At 43.1% G+C, this 21,492-nt stretch overlaps 1 protein-coding gene across 3 annotated transcripts in view; it reads right to left on the reverse strand.

Moving 5' to 3' along the window:
* SNAP23 (synaptosome associated protein 23) overlaps window positions 1–20,816 on the reverse strand; it is a 50,035-nt gene extending 29,219 nt beyond the window's left edge. For 2 of the 3 annotated variants that reach the window (XM_066276961.1, XM_066276959.1), the window contains exon 1: window positions 20,710–20,816. The gene's annotated coding sequence lies outside the window, so the exon portion shown is untranslated. Of the gene's footprint in view, window positions 1–20,666 lie in introns of all 3 variants that reach the window. The other variant, XM_066276960.1, reaches the window with a different exon arrangement.
* Window positions 20,817–21,492: the final 676 nt, after the last annotated feature.

Below are 21,492 nucleotides of genomic sequence, written 5' to 3' on the forward strand. Positions count from 1 at the left end.
ACCGGAATCCACCCAGCACACCCACCAGGGGCAATGCTCTGCCCCTCCGGGGGATTGCTCTGCCGCGACCAGAGCCACTCCAGCGCCTGGGGCAGAGGTCAAGGAGCCATCCCCAGCGCCCGGGCCATCCTTGCTCCAATGGAGCCTCGCTGCGGGAGGGGAAGAGAGAGACAGAGAGGAAGAAGGGGGGGTGGAGAAGCAAATGGGCGCCTCTCCCATGTGCCCTGGCCGGGAATCGAACCCGGGTCCCCCGCACGCCAGGCCGACGCTCCACCACCGAGCCAACTGGCCAGGGCCCTAAATTTTCTATAAAAGAATTTTATTACCTTTCACATTAGAAAAGTTATAAACATAAAAAAGATGTGGTACATATACACAACAGAATACTACTCAGCCATAAAAAATGATGACATAGTGCCATTTATGACAACATTGATGGATCCTGATTATACTGAATGAAATAAGTAAAATCAGAAAAAGCTAAGAGCTGTATGGTTTCACACATAGGTGGGCTATAAAGCTGAGACTCATGGACATAGATAAAAGTGGTTACCAAGAGAAGGAGGATATAGGGGAATGAAGCAGATGGAGTAAAGAGGGACAAATATAAGATGACGGAAAATGATTTGACTTTGGATGATGGGTCTATAACATAATCAACAGTTCAAATGTTATAGAAACATTCACCTGAAACCTATGTACTTTTTTTTTTTTTTTGTATTTTTGTATTTTTCTGAAGCTGGAAACGGGGAGAGAGAGTCAAACAGACTCCCGCATGCGTCCGACCAGGATCCACCCGGCACGCCCACCAGGGGGCAACGCTCTGCCCACCAGGCGGTGATGCTCTGCCCCTCCAGGGCGTCGCTCTGCTGCGACCAGAGCCATTCTAGCGCCTGGGGCAGAGGCCAAGGAGCCATCCCCAGCGCCCGGGTCATCTTTGCTCCAATGGAGCCTCGCTGCGGGAGGGGAAGAGAGAGACAGAGAGGAAGGAGAGAGGGGGGTGTGAAGAAGCAAATGGGCGCTTCTCCTGTGTGCCCTGGCCGGGAATCGAACCCGGGACTTCTGCACACCAGGCCGACGCTCTACCACTGAGTCAACCGGCCAGGGCCGAAACCTATGTACTCTTGCTGATCAATGTCACCCTATTAAATTTAATTGTCTAAATAACATTAAAAATAAATAAATAAATAATAAAAAGTTATAAACATATACTGACTTTTTAAGACAGGTTTCAGAATACTCTATGACTTCATTAGCAGCAAAAGTTATGCCCAAAAAACTACAAACTTTGATGGATAATGAAAAATAGCCAGGAATGCCGGTTAAAAAATTTTTTTTCCTTTCAATTACAAAAGAAAATTTGGATTCTTTTCTCTTTTAAAATTATGGAATTTTCAGAATTATAAGAAGTTATTGTAGCCTGACCTGTGGTGGAGCAGTGGATAAAGCGTCGACCTGGAACGCTGAGGTCACCAGTTCGAAACCCTGGACTTTCCTGGTCAAGGTATATATAGGAGTTGATGCTTCCTACTCCTCCCACATTCATATTTTCTCTCTCTCTCTCTCTCTCTCTCCTCTCTAAAATGAATAAATGAAATCTTAAAAAAAAAAAGTTATTTTAAACACAGACTGTTCTTGGATCTTAATAAGGAAGCACATCTGTATATTTCTTAACATGGTTGTTCCATCCTGTTTACCAACCACCTGTTTTCTTCCTGGAGAAGAAAGGAGGTGAAAAACTCTTAACACTGAAATTTTCAACCTTTTTATTTTCATGGCACACATAAATTAATTACTAAGGAAAAAGGGCACTGACCTTTCCTCCTTACTATGCAAGCCATGAGATGAAAATGGTTGTATTCAGCAATTAGTTTGCCATGAAAAAAAAATATTTGAAAAATCACGGCTTTAAACGGTAAAAAACTGTTGCAAGCTCCAAATGACACTAGAAATATTGATATAGGCCCTGGCCGGTTTGCTCAGTGGGTAGAGCACTAGTGTATGTATGTCCTAGGTTGGATACCCAATCAGGGCACACAGAAGCCAACCATCTGCTTTTCTTCCTGTCTTGCAGCTAGTGATTTGATTGATTCAAGTATTAGCCCTGGGCCCTAAGGATAGCTTGGTTGGTCTGAGCATTGGCCTCAGGCACTGAGGATAATTCAGTTGATTCAAGCATCAGCCCCAAATGGGGGTTGCTGGGTTGATTCCAGTCGGGGTGCATGCAGGAGCCTATCTCTCCTCCTCTCACTTAAAAAGTATTGATATAACCTGACCAGGTGGTAGCACAGTGGATAGTGTTGGACTGGGATGCAGAGGACTCAGGTTCAAAACCTCAAGGTCGCTGGCTTGAGTGCAGGCTCATAGACATGAACCTGTGGTCGCCGGCTTGAGGCCAAAGGCTGCTGGCTTGAAGCCCAAGGTGTTCTGGCATGAGCAAGTGGTCACACACTCTGCTGTAGTCCCCCACATCAAGGCACAAATAAGAAAGCAATCAACGAACAACTAAGGAGCTGCAACAAAGAATTGATGCTTCTCATTTCTTTCCCTGTCTGTTCCTCTCTGTTTCTGTCACAAACACACAAAAATAATATATACATAGAAACAGTATTTTTCTAGCATCCAGGATATATTTCAATTCCCACTCCTATAAAATTAAAGTTTTCCTGAACACTATTTAAGAAAATAAAATATTGATTTTTATTTTTTGGGGGTTTTTTTTTTGCATTTTTCTGAAGCTGGAAACGGGGAGAGACAGTCAGACAGACTCCCGCATGTGCCCAACAGGGATCCACCCGGCACGCCCACCAGGGGCAACGCTCTGCCCACCAGGGGGCGATGCTCTGCCCCTCCGGAGTGTTGCTATGTTGCAACCAGAGCCACTCCAGCGCCCGAGGCAGAGGCCACAGAGCCATCTCCAGCGCCTGGGCCATCTTTGCTCCAATGGAGCCTTGGCTGCAGGAGGGGAAGAGAGAGACAGAGAGGAAGGAGAGGGGGAGGGGTGGAGAAGCAGATGGGTGCTTCTCCTGTGTGCCCTGGCCGGGAATCGAACCTGGGACTTCTGCACGCCAGGCCGACGCTCTACCACTGAGCCAACCAGCCAGGGCAAAATATTGATTTTTAAAAACAAACTTTCAATAAATAATGTAATATATACAAGAAAAATTTAAATACTCCTACTCTGGCCCTTTTCTACTTTTAGCAACCTAGAAAAAAATCACAGATACAGACAAAAATACATTAGTTCAAGCCCTGGCCAGATAGCTCAGTTGGTTAGAATGTCATCCAATTTGCTGGTTTGATCCTTGGCACATACGAGAATGAACTAATGTGTCTGGCCTGTGGTGATGCAATAGATAAAAGTGTTGACCTGGAATCGCTGGATCAAAGGCACAAACTACAAGCAATCAATGAATAAATAAAGTGGAGCAACTATGAGTTGATACTTCTTGCTACTTCTTTCCTCCCTTCTCTGTAAAATCAATAAATAAAGTCTTTAAAAAATCAATCAATGAATGCATAAATAAGTGGAACAACAAATTAATGTTTCTCTCGCTTCCCCTTCCTCTTTCTAAAATCAATACATAAAAACATTTTAATAAAATATATTAGTCCCAGTATTATTTATAATGTTAAAAATAATGAAGTGGGCCCTGGCCGGTTGGCTCAGTGGTAGAGCGTCGGCCTGGCGTGCAGAAGTCTCAGGTTCGATTCCCGGCCAGGGCACACAGGAGAAGCGCCCATCTGCTTCTCCACCCCTCCCCCTCTCCTTCCTCTCTGTGTCTCTCTTCCCCTCCTGCAGCTAAGGCTCCATTGGAGCAAAGATGGCCCGGGCGCTGGGGATGGCTCCTTGGCCTCTGCCCCAGGCGCTACAGTGGCTCTGGTCTGGGCAGAGCGACGCCCGGAGTGGCAGAGCATCGCCCCCTGGTGGGCAGAGCGTTGCCCCCTGGTGGGCGTGCCAGGTGGATCCCGGTCAGGCGCATGCAGGAGTCTGTGTGACCCTCTCTCCCCGTTTCCAGCTTCAGAAAAATACAAAAATACAAAAATAAAATAAAAATGAAGTGCTCTATATTGATTCCAAGATGGCAACGGAGTAGGCAGACTTACAACTGCTACCTCCCAGGGCCAAATTGGATTATAACTAAATTTAAAAACAATCATATGGAAAAACCAAGTTCAGACTAAATGAAGAGAAGTACAAAACCAAAGGTTACAGAAGAAGCCTGTTGGGTAAACAAATGTTTTTTAAGTTTGCTGGCTTGTATTGGGGCAGTGCCCTATGTGTATAGTCTATGGACGGTTGTAGGTGCGGTTGCTTGCCCTTAGGGCTGCAGATGGCAAATCACAACTGCCTCCCTGCTTGGGAGGGGCGATTGTTTGCTACTGTTTGCAGGAGAAGGGGTATTATCCCCCCTACCCCCCAACAGAGGGCTGAGGTTGCTGGGGGCCTGTGAGTCCTGCAGGTAGATCCAGAGAAAGAGTCTGGGGTGTGGACTAGGGTATGGAACTGGAAACCGAGTAGGGGCTTGGGAGCCCTGAAAGGGAAGCCCTCTTCCCTGCCTGTTTGCTCGTCCACTCTTAAAAGACTTTTATAAATGGAATAGCCCACCATTTTCTGGCTCCACTGTTCCTTTACCGTCTGCCGGAATCCAATGAGAACCTGCACCATGATAGTGGTGGCCACTGGCCTTACAAAGCCCCAGAGAGACTGGTAGGAAGGGCAGACACACAAAAAGGCCTGCCCAGATCCCAGGAGTGGAATACCACCTCACTTCTGTCAGAATGGTGCTCATTAACAAATCAACACACAAGTGCTGGCAAGGGTGCGCAGAAAAGGGAACCCTCCTGAACTGCTGGTGGGAAGACTTGTGCAGCCGCCATGGAAAACAGTATGCAGTTTCCTCAAAAAAATTAAAAATGGAACTGCCTTTTGACCCAGTTAGCCCACTTTTAGGAATATATCCTAAGAATCTCAAAACACTAATTTAAAAGAAGATATGCACCCCCACATTTATTGCAGCATTGTTTACAATAGCCAAGATCTGGAAATAGCCCAAGTGTCCATCAGTGGACATGTGGTTAAAAAAGCTATGGTAGGGACCAGCTTGGACCCAAGGTCGCTGGCTCGAGCAAGGGGTTACTCGGTCTGCTGTAGCCCCACGGTCAAGGCACTATGAGAAAGCAATCAATGAACAATTAAAGTGCCACAACAAAAAACTGATAATTGATGCTTCTCATCTCTCTTCATTCCTGTCTGTCTGTTGCTATCTATCCCTCTCTCTGACTCTGTCTCTGTAAAAAAAAAAAAAAATTAACATTAATTAAAAAAAAAAAAGCTACGGTAAGGGATGGGGGGAAGGGAAGGGCACAAAGAAAACCAGATAGGTGACGGAAGACAATTTGACTTTGGGTGAGGGGTATGCAACATAATCAAATGTCAAAATAATCTGGAGATGTTTTCTTGGAACATATGTGCCCTGATTTATCAATGTCACTGCATTAAAATTAATAAAAATAGGGGGGAAAAAAGCTATGGTACATGTAAAGCCAGTATCCACGGCCACCATCACAGTCACCTGGCCCATGCAGGTTCTCATTGGATTCAGATAGTCGGTAATGAAACAACGGAGCCAAGAACTGGTGGGTCATTAGCTTTAATCCTAGCTTGCACCCAGCAGGCAAGTAAAAACACACACTGGGCTTCAAAACCCACTCATTCAGTGCTCACAAAGCTACTGATTTACTGAGTTTCCTAGAATCAAAGGTTTCTAGCTCACCAGCCTTATTCACCTCTGTTCCCCATTTCCTTCTCTCTGCACAAACTGGCTTCTCCCTCAGCACTCTACCATCTTGGCAGCTTCTCCTCTCCTTCACGTGGCCTTCCTCTGCTCTCCTACAGCATGGGCTCTTCCTAGAACGTAATCACTCTTCCCCCAAAACAATGTGATCTCTCTTCCCTTTAAAACCTTTGGTCACGAAAGCCCTCCCCCAACACATATTAAATAATCACGCCCGTCCCAAGCACTCACCTGGGTGATGAGCTTCCACGTGGGCAGCGCCATCTTTAACAAAGTGAGCATAATTTATTTTATCTGCCCAACAGTACATATACATAATGGAATACTACATGGTCATAAGAAAGAAGGGAATCTTATCTTTTGTGATGGCATAGATGGACCTGGAAATTATTATGCTAAGTGAAATAAGGCAGAAAGAAACAAGCCTGACCAGGTGGTGGTGCAGTGGATAGAGCATCGGACTGGGACGCAGAGGATCCTGATTTGAAACCCCAAGGTTGCTGGCTTGAGTGTGGGCTCGTCTGGTTTGAGCAAGACTTACCAGCTTGAGCCCAAGGTCGCTGGCTTGAGCAAGGGGTCACTTTCTCTGCTGTAGCCCCCCCCCCAGTCAAGGCACATATGAGAAAGCAATCAATGAACAACCAAGGTGCCACAACAAATTGATGCTTCTCATTTCTCTCTCTTCCTGTCTATCTGTCCCTCTCTGTCTGTCTCTGTCACCAAAAAAAAAAAAAAAAAAAAAAAAAAAAAAAATCAGGCAAAAAAAGACAAACATCATATGATCTCACTTATATGAGAAATCTAATGAACACGGTAAACTGAGGAATGGAATAGAGGCAGAGGCGGGGTCACAGGGAGCAAAGGGACAGCTGTCAGAGGAAAAGGGGATGAGGGGACCATATCAGAAATGGTGAAGGGATAAGCCAAATGATATATATATAACACATAGATACAGATAACAGGACACCAAGTCCCAGAGGGAAGCAGGGGAGGGAGGTAAGGGGAAGCAGAGTAATGAGGGGTTCATTGTTGCAGGTAGGTATTATATTGAGTGGAACACTTGAATCCATGTTAACACAAAAAATTTTAATTAAAAAATATATTTAAGCGCTCTAAACCAACAACAGGGTATGTGACTGAATAATTTATGATTGTTGTAGGCAAACACCAGAGTAAGGACTACAAATATTGATCAACTTACGACCTATGCAGCTTATGACCATTCGACTTTACGACCACAATCGCTACGCAAGCGTTGCCCAGCTGGGCGTACGACAGTGCGGACCAGCTTCCGGCAGCACTACCATCTCCGTGTGCACCATTTCAATTGTTATCCCAGACTCGGTCCAGCAATTTGTGTTTTGTGTCTAGGATATTTTTCATCAAACCCCTCCCAAGAAGTCTACCAAGAGGAAATTGTCTTTGCAAATATTGAACCAGTTGTACTGGTAATGCAGTGTTTTACTTAAACCTGATGAATATAAAAATAAGAAACAGCCTGACCAGTTGGTGGTGCAGTGGATACAGCATCGGACTGGGATGCAGAAGACCCAGGTTCGAGACCCCGAGGTTGCCAGCTTGAGCGTGGGCTCATCTGGTTTGAGCTAAGCTCACCAGCTTGGACCCAAGGTCACTGGCTCGAGCAAGGGGTTACTCGGTCTGCTGAAGGCCCACGGTCAAGGCACATACGAGAAAGTAATCAATGAACAACTAAGGTGTCGCAACGAAAAACTGATGGTTGATGCTTCTCATCTCTCTCCATTCCTGTCTGTCTGTCCCTGTCTATCCCTCTCTCTGACTCTATCTGTAAAAAAAAAAAAAAAAAGAAAGAAACAAAATGGTGTAGAGATGATACAAATGGCATAAAATGAACAAAGAAAATTATGATATATAACAATGAAAGAAAATTATGATAAAATATGACTTAAAGATTTTTATAACATCATTTCACAGTATTGTACATATAGCCTACTCAACTTATGACCAAATCGTGTTACAACGGGACTGTCTATCGTGGTCCTAAGTCGAGCACTAGCTGTATAGGGCCAGGTACAGAAGCCACCAGGGCTGAAAGCCCCAGGGGCCTATTAAAGAGGAAAACTGGGAAAACAAGGACTTTGTCCCCAGGGTATCCTTTACCCTCCTTGCATGTCTGTTAACTGATAAATATTCTATTGTTATTCTCCCCTGGGACCTCCCCTAACATCTCCACCCTTAAAGGTATTTAGGACTGAGGACCTAGTGAGCTCTCTCTCAGGAGCATGCCTGCACCTTTCCCATTCCCCTCTTCTTCCCCACCAGGTAGGTTACCTTTACTCTTCTCTCTCCTAAACTCCAAGGACCCCTTCTTTTGCCTCTGTAACTTGTTTCCTGAGCCCATTTCTTGTACACTCACTTCTACCTCTGTGATTTTCTAAATAAACTGTATCTTATATACCTGACCTATGGTGGCTCAGTGGATAAACTGTGCACCTGGAATGCTGAGGTTACTAGTTCGAAATCCTGGGCTTGCCCGTTCAAGGCACATGCAAGAAGCAACTACTATGAGTAGATGTTTTCCGCTTCTCTCCCTTCTTTCTCTCTCTTCCTTTCTTTCTTTAAAATCAATCAATAAAATCTTCAAAACAAACAAATTATCTCTTATAGTTTGCGTCTTGGCTTTGAATTCTTTCTGAGCCAGAACCCAAGGAGCGAGGCTGCTGAATCGAGGTCTGGACTGACTCCAGCAGTCTAACATCTTGTGTCATCTTCACCACCACCAACAGTATAACTACATGATGGAATGTTAGTCAGCCAGTAAAAATTACTTCTGAAGATTTTATAATCTTCTATATTTAATTTCAATCAAATGAGAAGTCAAATATACTGCTCACAAAAATTAGGGAATATTTTATCACGTTTCACGTTCATTTTGAAATATCCCCTAATTTTCGTGAGCAGTGTAGCTCTTCTGCCTGACCTGTGGTGGTGCAGTGGATAAAATGTCAACCTGGAATGCTGAGGTTGCTAGTTTAAAACCCTGGGCTTGCCCTGGCCAGTTGCTCAGAGGATAGTGTCAGCCCAGAGTATGTACATCCTGGGTCCGATCCCCAGTCAGGGCACACAGTGACCATCTGCTTCTGTCTGCCTGCCTCCCCCCTTCTCTGCCTCTTACTGATACTAATTGCTTCCAGTATGGCCCCAAGCACCAAGGAAAGCTGGGTTGTTGATCTGAGTGCATCAGCCGCAGGCACTAAAAATAGCTTGGTACTAGAGCATTGGCCCCAGACGGGGTTGTCGGGTGGATCTTGGTCAGGGCACAGGCAGGAGTCTGCTTATCTCCCTTCCTCTCATCTAAAAAAAGAACAAAAAACCAGGCTTGCCCAGTCAATGCACAAATGAGAAGCAACTACAATAAGCTGATGCTTCCTGCTCCCCCCCCCACACACACTTTCTCTCCTCTCTCTCAAATCAAGTAATAAAATCTTAAAAATAGCATTTCCTCTGCCCTCCTTCCTGTCCCAAACCAATTCTTGCTCCCAGGACCCCAGAGCAAAATTTTCAATAGTACTAGTTGCTCTAGTGTTTAACTCCACATTTCTAAATCATATGTTTATAGTGTTGTTTCTTATTTTTTTTTTAGACAGACAGACAGGAAAGAAGAGAGATGAGAAACATCAACTTGTAGTTGCAGCACTTTTAGTTGTTCATTGATTGCTTTATCATATGTGCCTTGACCTGAGGGAGGGAGGGCTCCAGCCAAGTCTGTGACCCCTTGCTCAAGCCAGTGACCTTGGGCTCAAACCATCTACCTTGGGCTTCAAGCCAAAGACGTCTGGGCTCAAGCCAGTGACCATGGGGTTACATCTATGATCCCACACTCAAGCCAATAACCTCAGGGTTTCAAACCTGGGTTCTCAGTGTCCCAGGTCATCACTCTATCCACTGTGTCACCACCTGGTCAGGCATTTCTTGAGATTTTTAATTTTGGATTTCATCCACTGACTTTCTACAATGAAGATATTTAGCTCTTATATCTCCCAACTTCCTAGTTTTTATATATTTCCTGATATTATGAATTGGTTGGATAATTAAATTTTTGGTTGCAAATCATAAGTACTGAAGCAGTGAAGAAATATGTTTCACTGTGGCTATTCCAGTCAAATGTAGATGGCCATAAAATCCTTCCTTCCAAGAATATTTTTATTAATCTCAAGTAAACAAGGTTCCATGGAACACCATTTGGTAAATACAAGCCTAAGAAATTTCTGCTTAATTAGCCAATCAATTATCTAGGAACAATGTTTCTGTTTATCATCTCAGAGAATTGTCTCTTTTTTTTCAGCAAGAGAGAAAGAGACAATGAGGGACAGAGAGGAAGGGAGGGAGATGAGAAACATCGAATCTTCATTGTGGTACCTTAGTTGTTCATTGTTTTCTCATATGTGCCTTGATGGGGGAAGGGGGCCCTCCAGCCAAGCCAGTGAGCCCTTGCTCAAGCTGGAAGAGCCCGCACTCAAGCCAGTCACCTTGGGGTTTCGAACCTAGGTCCCCTGTATCCCAGGCTGACTCTCTATCCACTGAGCCACCACCTGGTCAAGCAGAATTGTCTCCTTCTATAATATACAATCCCTTCTGGCCATGGGAAAAGATGCGGTTGGGAGCCTTCTTGGAACAGACTTGATGGTTGCTAAGAGAAAGTTGTTTGCAGAGGCCTGTGGTCTTAGGAAGGCAAGCCATACCATAGCCCAACTGAAGAGGAAAACTATAGTACAGGGCTATCAGAAGAAAATTATGGTGAAAACTACCATCTAGCTATATGGTGATCTTTCCAAGGGAGTTGAAAACTCATTTATACTGACAGATAAAGAGCAATGAGGAGTCAGAAGCCTGCCCAGACTGTAAACTTGGCAGAAAGGAAGCCTAGTTCTAGAATATATCCCTCTTAATACAATCCAAGCATTTTTCATGTTATACTATTAAGTAAGGGAAATTATTTTGATGTCAAGAAAACTATACTTGTTTCTCTTGTAATGTGTATTTTATAATACATTGTAGTTAGGAGACAGAAAATAGAGCACTCTTTTCCACTATACCCAAATATATACTTTTCCTTTTCATTTTTTTTGTTTGTTTTCTATTTGGTTTATGAATATAAATGCTGCCTCTCTACTGGACTATAGTCTTCTTAGTCTAAGGCTAAGACTATATAAACTACTGTTAAGGGCTAGTTGGGTTGAATATGATTGCAGTCATTAATTCTTCTCTGACTAAGCTATTTATGGATGAGATAATTTTTTTAATGTTTATTTTATTGATTTTAGAGAGAGAAAAGGAGAGAGCAGGATTCCTGTCTGTTTTCTGACTGGGGATCGAACTGGCAACCTCTGTGCTCCGGGATAATGATCTAACTCAGTGGTCCCCAACCCCCGGGCTGCGAACTGGTATTGGTCCATGGGCCATTTGGTACTGGTCCACAGAGAAAGAATAAATAACTTACATTATTTCCATTTTATTTATATTTAAGTCTGAACGATGTTTTATTTTTTAAAAATTACCAGATTCCCTCTGTTACATCTATCTAAGACTCACTCTTAACGCTTGTCTTGGTCACGTAATACATTTATCCGTCCCACCCTAAAGGCCAGTCCATGAAAATATTTTCTGACATTAAACCGGTCCGTGGCCCAAAAAAGGTTGGGGACCACTGATCTAACTAACCAAGGTATCCGGCCAGGGTGAGGTGAGATAATTTAATAAATTGTTTTGAGCAAGCATCATGTAGTAGTTAATAACACAGACTCTCATAGACCTTGAATTCATCCTAGTTCTGATACCCAGGCAATTTACTTAACATATTCAAGTCTCAGTTTCCTCATTCATTAGGTTAACAGATCTACCTCTTGGGGTTGATTCACAAATAAAATTAGTGCCTGACCAGGCGGTGGTGCAGTGGATAGAGCGTCAGACTGGGATGTGGAGGACCCAGGTTCGAGACCCCAAGGTCGGCAGCTTGAGCGCAGGCTCATCTGGTTTGAGCAAGGCTCACCAGCTTGAGCCTAAGGTCACTGGCTCGAGCAAGGGGTCACTCGGTCTGCTGTAGCCCCCAGGTCAAGGCACATATGAGAAATTAATCAATGAACAACTAAGGAACCGCAACAAAGAATTGATGTTTCTCATCTCTCTCCCTTCCTGTCTGTCCCTCTCTCTGACTCTGTCTCTGCCACAAAAAAAAGAAATAAAATTAGTAATATATGTAAAGTCCTTAGTACAGTGCCTAGCACAGAGTTAAGACTCATAAAAGGACAATTATTAATGGGACCTGGCCAAATAGCTCAGTTGTTAGAGTGTTGTCCCAATACACCAAGGTTTTGGGTTCGATCTCCAGTCAGGGCACATATAAGATTCAACCAATGAACACAAAAGTAAGTGAAACAACAAATTAATGTTTCTATCTCTCTTCCTTTCTCAGTCAAAGCAATAAATACATTTTTTAAAATAACAGAAAATTATTAATGAACTGAGAATTTCTTTTATGTTCTCTATCTGTGATATCTGACTCCTGGCATCTGAATGTTTGAGAAGCTAATCAGAAAGCTTATAGGTAATCTTAGAATCAGGCCAAAATATGGTACTTGGGATGAATATTTTGTTCAGGCAGTTGAAGCCTTGCCAATCATGCCTACCTCGCACTTGGTATGTATCTCATGCCATGAGTTATTAGGTGCCATTCTTGACAACTAATGAAGTACAAGTATATGAACAATACACCTAAGCAGCTCTTTCTTGAAGACTCGAGAGATGAGTAATAGAGAATGAATGTGAGGAATGGAAGAAAGGATTACAGAGAACAAAGTAGGAAATCAGATACAGAACATTACTTACTAGGTAAAAGAATTTAGTTTCTTTTTAGGAATATACTTTTACTCTTAGGTTCCTTTTTTTTTTTTTTTTTTTACAAAGAGAGTCAGAGAGAAGGACAGATAGGGACAGACAGACAGGAAGGGAGAGAGATGAGAAGCATCAATTCTTCCTTGCAGCTCCTTAGTTGTTCATCGATTGCTTTCTCATATGTGCCTTGATGGGAGGCGGGGGGGGGGGGGCTACAGCAGAACTAGTGACCCTTTTCTCAAGCCAGTGACCTAGGCCTCAAGCCAGTAACCTTGGGCTCAAGCCAGCGACCATGGGGTCATGTCTATGATTCCACGCTGAAGCCAGCAACCCCACGCTCAAGCTGGCGACCTGAAGGTTTAGAACCTGGGTACTCCATGTCCCAGTCTGATGCTCTATCCACTGCGCCACCACCTGGTTAGGCTCTTAGGTTCCATTATTAATATGAAATGCTAAAAATGTTCACACAGTCCTGGCCAGTTAACTCAGTCAGATAAGAGTATCATCCTGAAACACCAAGGCTGCAAGTTCAATTCCTCGGTCAGGGCACATCAGGAAGTGACCAATGAATACACAACCAAGTGGAACAACAAAATGAATGCCTCTCCCCCCCCCCCTCACTTTGCCTCTCTAAAATCAATCAATTTAAAAAAACCAGTTCTCACATGAAGGAAAGAAGGAAGGAAGGTAGAAAGGAAGAAAGAATGTCCATATACATACTCAAAAAGTATAGGTGCATAGAATTCCAAAATATTCTAAATACTCTAGGTTAGGCCACAAATAATCTATGCTCTGGTTAGGAAATTTAATTCTTCCTAAAGGCATTGGGATAAGTCTTATTTATGTTAAGGCTAGTTTCCTCCTTTTACTTCCTCTTTTGAGTTTCCTTTCAACTTCCTTCTGCAGAAACAACTCTAACTATTCTTCCTTTTTTTTTTTTTAAAGAGACAGAGTGAGGGTCAGAGAGGGATAGATAGGCACAGACAGACAGGAAGGGAGAGAGGTGAGAAGAATCAATCATTCGTTTTTCATTGCAACACCTTAGTTGTTCATTGATTGCTTTCTCATATGTGCCTTGACCGTGTAGCAGACCGAGTAACCCCTTGCTCAAGCCAGCAACCTTGGGTCCAAGCTGGTGAGCTTTTGCTCAAACCAGATGAGCCCGTGCTCAAGCTGGCAACCTCGAGGTCTCAAACCTGGGTCCTCCGCATCCCAATCCGACACTCTATCCATTGCACCACCACCTGGTCAGGCATTATTCTTATCTTGAGGCCCCAAAATAATGTAAATATAAGTACACCACTAAATCATATCTATTAAATATCTTGGTTTGAAAGAGCACTGAAGCACATGATTCAAGCACATGACTATATACTGCTGAGTGAGAAGTATCAGCAAAAAAAACATGAACCAAAAAGACCAAAATTACACTTGTTTTATGGAAGTATCTATTGTAACTTAATTGCCAATGTCCAGCATCTAATTTTCAAGTCCTGCTCAAGTCTGGAATTTCCAGAATTTTACTCTAAGTGACCAGGTTACAATCCTGAGGTGGCATATCTAGGTGTGATTATAATCAATTAATCAATTAGACTGACCCTGTCTAAAAGAAAGGCTATGAGAATAGAAAAAGAATGCTCCGTATGAAAGATAAGAGGCACAAGAATGCAGCATTAGCCTGACCTGTGGTGGCACAGTGGAGAGCCTCAACCTGGAAAGCTGAGGTCGCAGGTTTAAAACCCTGGGCTTGCCTGGTCCTGCTCCTTCCCCTCTTCCCTCTCTCTCTCCTCTCTAAAATGAATAAAGCCTTAATAAAGAAAAAAAGAAGAAAGCAGCATTCATTTTCCAGGGTAGAGAGACTCAATCTGACAGAAATAAGTATATCTGCCAGGGAGATACCAAGTATGAGGTGGGGATGACTGGCAAGGTTTCACTTTGCCAAAATAAAATATTCACCCACCTGAAATTCTGGTTCTGATTCTAAGCTCAACTAGAAGCTTTCTACTTAGGTTCTCAAATATTCTGATCCCAGAGGTCAGATGACACAGATAGAAAGCATAAGTACTCATGTCTCTGGTAAAGAATATCCCCCTACAGTAGATTAAAAGAGTGGCATTCTTGTTTAAACAAAAGGCAACAGAGTGTAGTGGTTAAATGCCCAGTATTTGGAGGCATAATGGTTTCAAATCCTGAATGTTACTTCTCTGTGATTCAGTTTTCTCATTACATGAGAATATAATGCTTACTTCAAATGTTATAAGGACTGAGGTAATTCATGCAAAGCATTTGGCTGTCATATAGTGCTCAATAAAGCTATTATAATTTTTTTAACATCTCATGCTTTTGATTTGGGAATAAAAGTATAAGCATGATCAGTTCTAAAGAAATTGTGATTTTTAGATTATCAAAGAAGTGCCATAGTGTAGGCCTCAATAGTCATGCAAGAATTTAGCATATAGCCCTGGCCAGATAGCTCAGATTGTCCTGAAGCGCAGGACAATCCCTGGTCAGGGCACATACAGGAACAGATTGATGTTCTTGTCTTTCACTTTCCTTTCCTCTCTCTCTAAAATCAAAAGAACATTTTTAAAAAAGAAAATAATTTAACATGTCTACATGTGGAACAGCATGGCTTTAAAAGGGAGACAGGAGCCCTGGCCCAAGAGCCCATTGGTTAGAGCAGTGATGGGCAATCTTTTGAGCTTGGTGTGTCAAAATTCACCAAAAGGGTGGTAGAAAAAAAAAATTCACCAAAAAACCAAGCATAACTCAGGTGGTGTGTCGCTTTGAGAAAAAACCCATAATTTCATGATATTTATAGTTTAAATAACAAAAATGTAGAATTGTAATATATAACTGTATTTAATAAACTAAAACTTACCTGCTTAGTGACTTCTTTGTTCATCTGTCAGTTGGTTTCTTTGGTTGGTCTTGATATTATTTAACTTGTGTGGAGTGCCATGAACTAAGATAAGTGAGAGGGAGGGGGAATTCTTTAACTAACCTGCCTATTAGTGACTTTTTGTTGCTGAATTTCATTAGCTAAATCTTCAATTGAAGGTTGGTATTTTGTACACTTCAAGCCCAAGCAAGTGCTACTAACTTCATCTGTCAATCTGGTTCTTTTGTTGGTTCTGATATTATTTAACACTGAGAATAAGGTCTCACAAAAGTACGTAGAGGGAAAAATTGTGAGTAAAGCCATTGCTATATTTTTCAGGGTGCTAAAAGTGTCTGATAATTGGTTCCAGGCACTCCAAATTTCCTGTTCGTAGTGGCACTCCTCTTGATTCTCCAAGCAGCACCTTTCCAGATTCTCAAGCTTTGACCTCAAGTCAACAAACACTGGAGCCCAGATTCTGTCTTGAAATTGCAAGTTGCGTCTTATGTAAATTAAGATGGCTGCCGCTATTTCTAATGGCGGGAAACAGCACCCATAGCACAGGCCCTTGCCTCTCCCAGCCTCCCCCTCACTTATCTCAGTAATGATGGTCAATTAGAAATCCACGACACCGCAGAACATTAGATTGGATGATGGATGCTGTGGTATGTGGTTGCTGGTAATGGCAATCACAGGGCCCCCAGAGATGTGTCCCTCCCGGCATTCTGCTCCGCCAGCAGGAAGTGAGGTCAAAGATCCCCCAACAGCCTAACTGGAAGTCCCAGAACTAGACGCTCTGTGCTGGAGTTCTGTTGTTTTGGTCTACAGACCTGCGGCACAGAGTGTCTACACTACAGCAAATGTTTCATCCTCGGCTACTGTACCTGGCCATGCAGGAGCTGAGGATGAAAGATCCTTCTCGGCATGCGGCCCCACACTTCTCTGGTATGCGGCCACGTGTCATCGAAAATGGCTACGTGTGTCAGTGCTGACACGCGTGTCATAGGTTCGCCATCACAGGGTTAGAGCATCATTCCAGGACAAAGGTTGCCGGATCGATCCCTGGTCAGGGCACATACAGGAACAGATTGATGTTTCTGTTTCTCTCCCCCATTCCTCTCTCTAAAATCAATTTAAAAAAATAAAAAATAAAAGGTAGATAGGAGACAGGTTGTGAAGGTCTTTGTATATTATACTAGAAGTTAGGATTTTATTTTATAAATATCAAGGGGCCATCTAAAGGTAATTTCAATTGTCAAAACATTATTAAAATAAATTTAAAACAAACTTTAAATCTAAGTTACAGAACTCACAAAGCCAACAAGATGAGGGAATTCCAGAAAAATACAGTGATCAGTGATTTAAATATTTATAAACATATTTAGGTTACAACATAACCTAAATTAAAATCAAAACCAAAATATCAGTGAATTTAAATGAATGCAAATGAACACCATTCCCACCCCCAATATTACACAGTACATGCTGTTTCCTGGCTCCACAAACCTTTTCCATCAATTGTAGGAGGTACTGGATCCATCCGTTTCAAGCCACTACCCATCATGACAAAGAAAATACCAGTCCTTGTCATCTACTCCTCTGTCAATCTACAGACCAAGAAACAAATTATGGCTCTGGAGTAAAAAGTTCAGCATTCTTTAGGATGCAAGCAATATCATTTATACCAACTTACATATACAAAATGCAGAGTACAAATACAGCTAAAAATAGGTTTCCAGAATTTAAAACACAGGAACCAAAGTGCTTTAATCGGAAGAAAGAAAAAGAAGGAAGGAAGGAAGGAAGGCAGGCAGGCAGGCAGCTGATTTCACAAAAATGTCAAAGAGTTCATATCCTTTTTATTCTTTTGCTGTTCTAATATATAGTACTTTCACCTGGTGAAATCAAATAAGTAAATTTACCAAAACTGTGTTATAACAGTGAAGGCCATCATAGGGCTCAAAAAAATTTGAAGTCCTTTGGCCTTAGAATTTAGGTAGTCCAGACCTGGCTGGATAGTTTAGTCGGCATCGTCCCAAAGCGCAGAGGGTTGCTGGTTCAATCCCCAGTCAGGGCACATACAGGAACAGATCAGTGTTTCTTTCTCTCTCTCTCTCTCCTTTCCACTCTTGCTAAAATCAATAAATAAAAATTTAAAAGAATTTAGGTAGTCCACTCTTCACTTTATTTTTAAAATGAATAGATTTGGCCCTAAAGCAGTATCCTCCAAAGTGCAGAACAAGAATAAGTTAAGGTTTTAGTCATCACATAAGCAACAGTAATTAATATTTAAGTATTTAATTTTATTAAATTTATATTTATTAAAGTTATATTTAATTTTATTTTAAAAATTAATGTTTGCATATTTACTATAATATATACTAGAAAAAGGTATAAAATACATCACAACCATGATTTCACAGATTATCACCTTGGAAAATGGTCATGTTTTTTGTTTTTTTTTTCATTTTTCGGAAGCTAGAAATGGGGAGGCAGTCAGACAGACTCCCGCATGCGCCCGACCAGGATCCACCCAGCATGCCCACCAGGGGGCGATGCTTTGCCCCTCTGGGGCGTTGCTCTGTTGTGTCCAGAGCCATTCTAGTGCCTGAGGCAGAGGCCACAGAGCCATCCCCAGCGCCTGGGCCATCTTTGCTCCAATGGAGCCTTGGCTGCCGGAGGGGAAGAGAGAGACAGAGAGGAAGGAGAGGGGGAGGGGTGGAGAAGCAAATGGGCACCTCTCCTGTGTGCCCTGGCCGGGAATTGAACCCAGGACTCCTGCACGCCAGGCGGACGCTCTACCGCTAAGCCAACCGGCCAGGGCGGTCATGTTTTTTTAATTTATTTTATTTTATTTTATTTTTTTACAGAGACAGAGAGAGAGTCAGAGTGAGGGATAGACAGGGATAGACAGACAGGAACGAAGAGATGAGAAGCATCAATCATTAGTTTTTCGTTGCGCATTGCGACACCTTAGTTATTCATTGATTGCTTTCTCATATGTGCCTTGACCGCGGGCCTTCAGCAGACCGAGAAACCCCCCTTGCTTGAGTCAACGACCTTGGGTCCAAGCTGGTGAATTTTTGCTCAAACCAGATGAGCCCACACTCAAGCTGGCGACCTTGGGGTCTTGAACCTGGGTCTTCCACATCCCAATCTGACGCTCTATCCACTGCGCCACTGCCTGGTCAGGCGCGGTCATGTTTTTTTTAAAAATCCATTAAAAATATGAAATAATAACATAGACACTTCTAAAAGGCAAATTTTATGATGATGGTATGTAGTTCATAAGTGAAGAACCGACAGCTGTCCCACGAGGAATAAGACCTGTTTTGTTTGTTTGTTTGTTTGCTTTCTTCTTGACTCAATGTTGTGTTCTGAATCATTAGAAAATGTGTGACTGCCTGGCCAGGTGGTGGTACAGTGGATACAGGATCCGACTGGGATGCTGAGAACTGAGGTTTGAAACTCTTAAGGTCGCTGGCTTGAGCTTGGCCTCATCCAGCTTGAGCTTGGACTCACCAGCTTGAGCATGGTTATCATAGACATTATCCCATGGTCGCTGGCTCAAGCAAGGGGTCACTGGCTCATCTGGAGCATGCCATCCCCCCCTCCCAAAAGGCACATATGAGAAAGCAATCGATGAACAACTAAGGTGACACAAATATGAGTTGATGCTTCTCATCTCTCTCCCTCCCTGTCTGTCTCTCTCGCTAAAAAAGAAAAAACTATGTGACCTTTACATGAGTGAGCTTGTTATTATGCTTAAGTTCATTCAGAGTAAAATCAACAAACACTAGGATGCATACAGAAAGTCTACCATTTATAGAAAAGAGTGTACTATTGTTAAGAAAATAATGGCAAAAGTTTTTCCTAGTCTTAAACTAAGATAACAGCAATTTTCTAGTACATTAACCGTATGACAAGCACTAAAGAAAATCATAGAAACACCAATAAATAGTCAAACTGTTGGTTTAATAATGTGACCATTTTATTTACTTTCACATGACCCATCAAAGGAGCATGGTAATGTAAGAAGAAGCGTTTTTCCTCATATTTGCTAATATTTACATAAATGTGTTTTTTCTCATTACTTCTGGCCAAAAGAATGAATGACAAGTGATCACTGGATGCTTAGGTATCAATTCTGCCGGTGGCAGAAATATTAAAAATTTTAAATTTTAGTATGAGGTATTTTAAGATTAGATTCCAAAGTATTCTAGCTAATGATATTTCATGAATTTCAAAATACAGGTACGAGCTGGGCAAGAACGTGGGAGAACCATTTCCATCTGGCTGTATCTACGGTATTTTACTGGAACATCTGAAAACCACTCTTAAGAGCACCAGGACAGAAGAAGTAATATCCTTCTTAATTCTTGAAATATCTGCTACTAAGAAGCTACATTATTTTCACAATTTCGAGGGAACACTGTCAGAAGCTGCCAATATCCAACTCCCCTCTCCCAGTCGCCCCCCTCCCAACGGAGAAGATAAGTAGCAACAGGCAAGTTTCTCTTCCCAACTTTAATGTCTTTCGTTTTCCTCTACCCTCGCTCGCCTGCCTTTCCTAACATTGTGGTAACCAATGACAATAAAAACGACGAGGTGAAAACAGCACTTTCCAGTACTTCCTTCCACTGCCCACTACTCCAACCTCGAATTGTGAAACTCATTTTACCAATCCTGTTTTTTTGGCGGGGGTGGGGAGTGCGTCTGCGGTAAAGGCCTGAGGTAAGAATGTACTTTCCTAGAGAGCATGGACTCTCCGAGGCAATGAACCTGAGAGACCCTCTTCAAGCAACCACCGTAGTTCAGAGTTATCTTATCACTGTAGTCACCGGACAGTCTATTAATTCCTACCACAGCAACACGATGGGGATGGGAGGTGAAGGAGTAAGAGTTTACTTTAGCTTGGTTCAAGAAAGGGCTCAGAGACCCACCGTCCCGCTACCCTTCCTCCGCCAGCCCCTCGAGAGTCTCCCAATGCCTCGCGTCCTCTCTCCGGGCCCGACCTGACGAGTCCGGGTCAGAACATCCCATTCTCCCTAAAGCCCGGCCCCACCAACTTTTCAACCGTCACGAAATGCTTTTTCTTCTTGGGGCATGATCCTCACCTCATCCCAGCCAGCTCCCTCAGCCCCACTTCTGGAGACTCACCAAGCAGTTCCGGTCACTCCTCTCCGGCCGCGGCAGCTAGGACACCACCAGACCCAACTAGGCGCGGCGCCCCTCTTGCGCCTGCGTGCTCCGAAGTCGCGCGCCTGCGCACTTTTTCAGCGCCGCGGGCACGAACGCACCCCTGCAGTTGGAACCAATCACGGTGCTGGGGATTTAAATATCCGGGCCACGCAGGCGGAGATCTAGGGGACTCACCAGTTAACGGGATAATGGGAGTCTCGTTGGCAGGTGTGAAGTGTTAGTGCAACAAACATTTAGTGAGGGCAAAGCGTATACCAGGCTCTGTGCAGTATAAACGCTGAAAAAAGAAGGTGAATGGAATGCCTTCTCTGCCCTCCAGGGTCTTTTGATCTGTCTGGACTGGGAAATACGCATGTAAACAAATTGTAGTGGATAGCATATAGAAAATCTGAGACACTCTTGGCGCACGGTGAACAAAGCACCTTGTTTTAGGGGTGCCTGGAAGGGTTCCGGAAGGGACTTTTTTTTAAAGGTGTTTTTTTTTTAGCTTGTTTACATCAGCATTCCAAACAAGGTCCACACATTGCATTTGTTGGTTTTTAAAAAAGACTTTATTTATTCATTTTAGAGAGGAGAAAGAAGATGGGAGGAACAGCATCAACTCCTATATGTGTTTTGACCAGGCAAGCCCAGGGTTTTGAACCAACGACCTCAGCGTTCCAGGTCGATGCTTTATCCACTGCGTCACCACAGATCAAGCAAGGAAGTGACTTTTGAACCATTAAGGATAAGGAATTCCCC

Source organism: Saccopteryx bilineata, chromosome 4 (assembly GCF_036850765.1).
Source record: "Saccopteryx bilineata isolate mSacBil1 chromosome 4, mSacBil1_pri_phased_curated, whole genome shotgun sequence".
NCBI classification, from domain to species: domain Eukaryota; kingdom Metazoa; phylum Chordata; class Mammalia; order Chiroptera; family Emballonuridae; genus Saccopteryx; species Saccopteryx bilineata.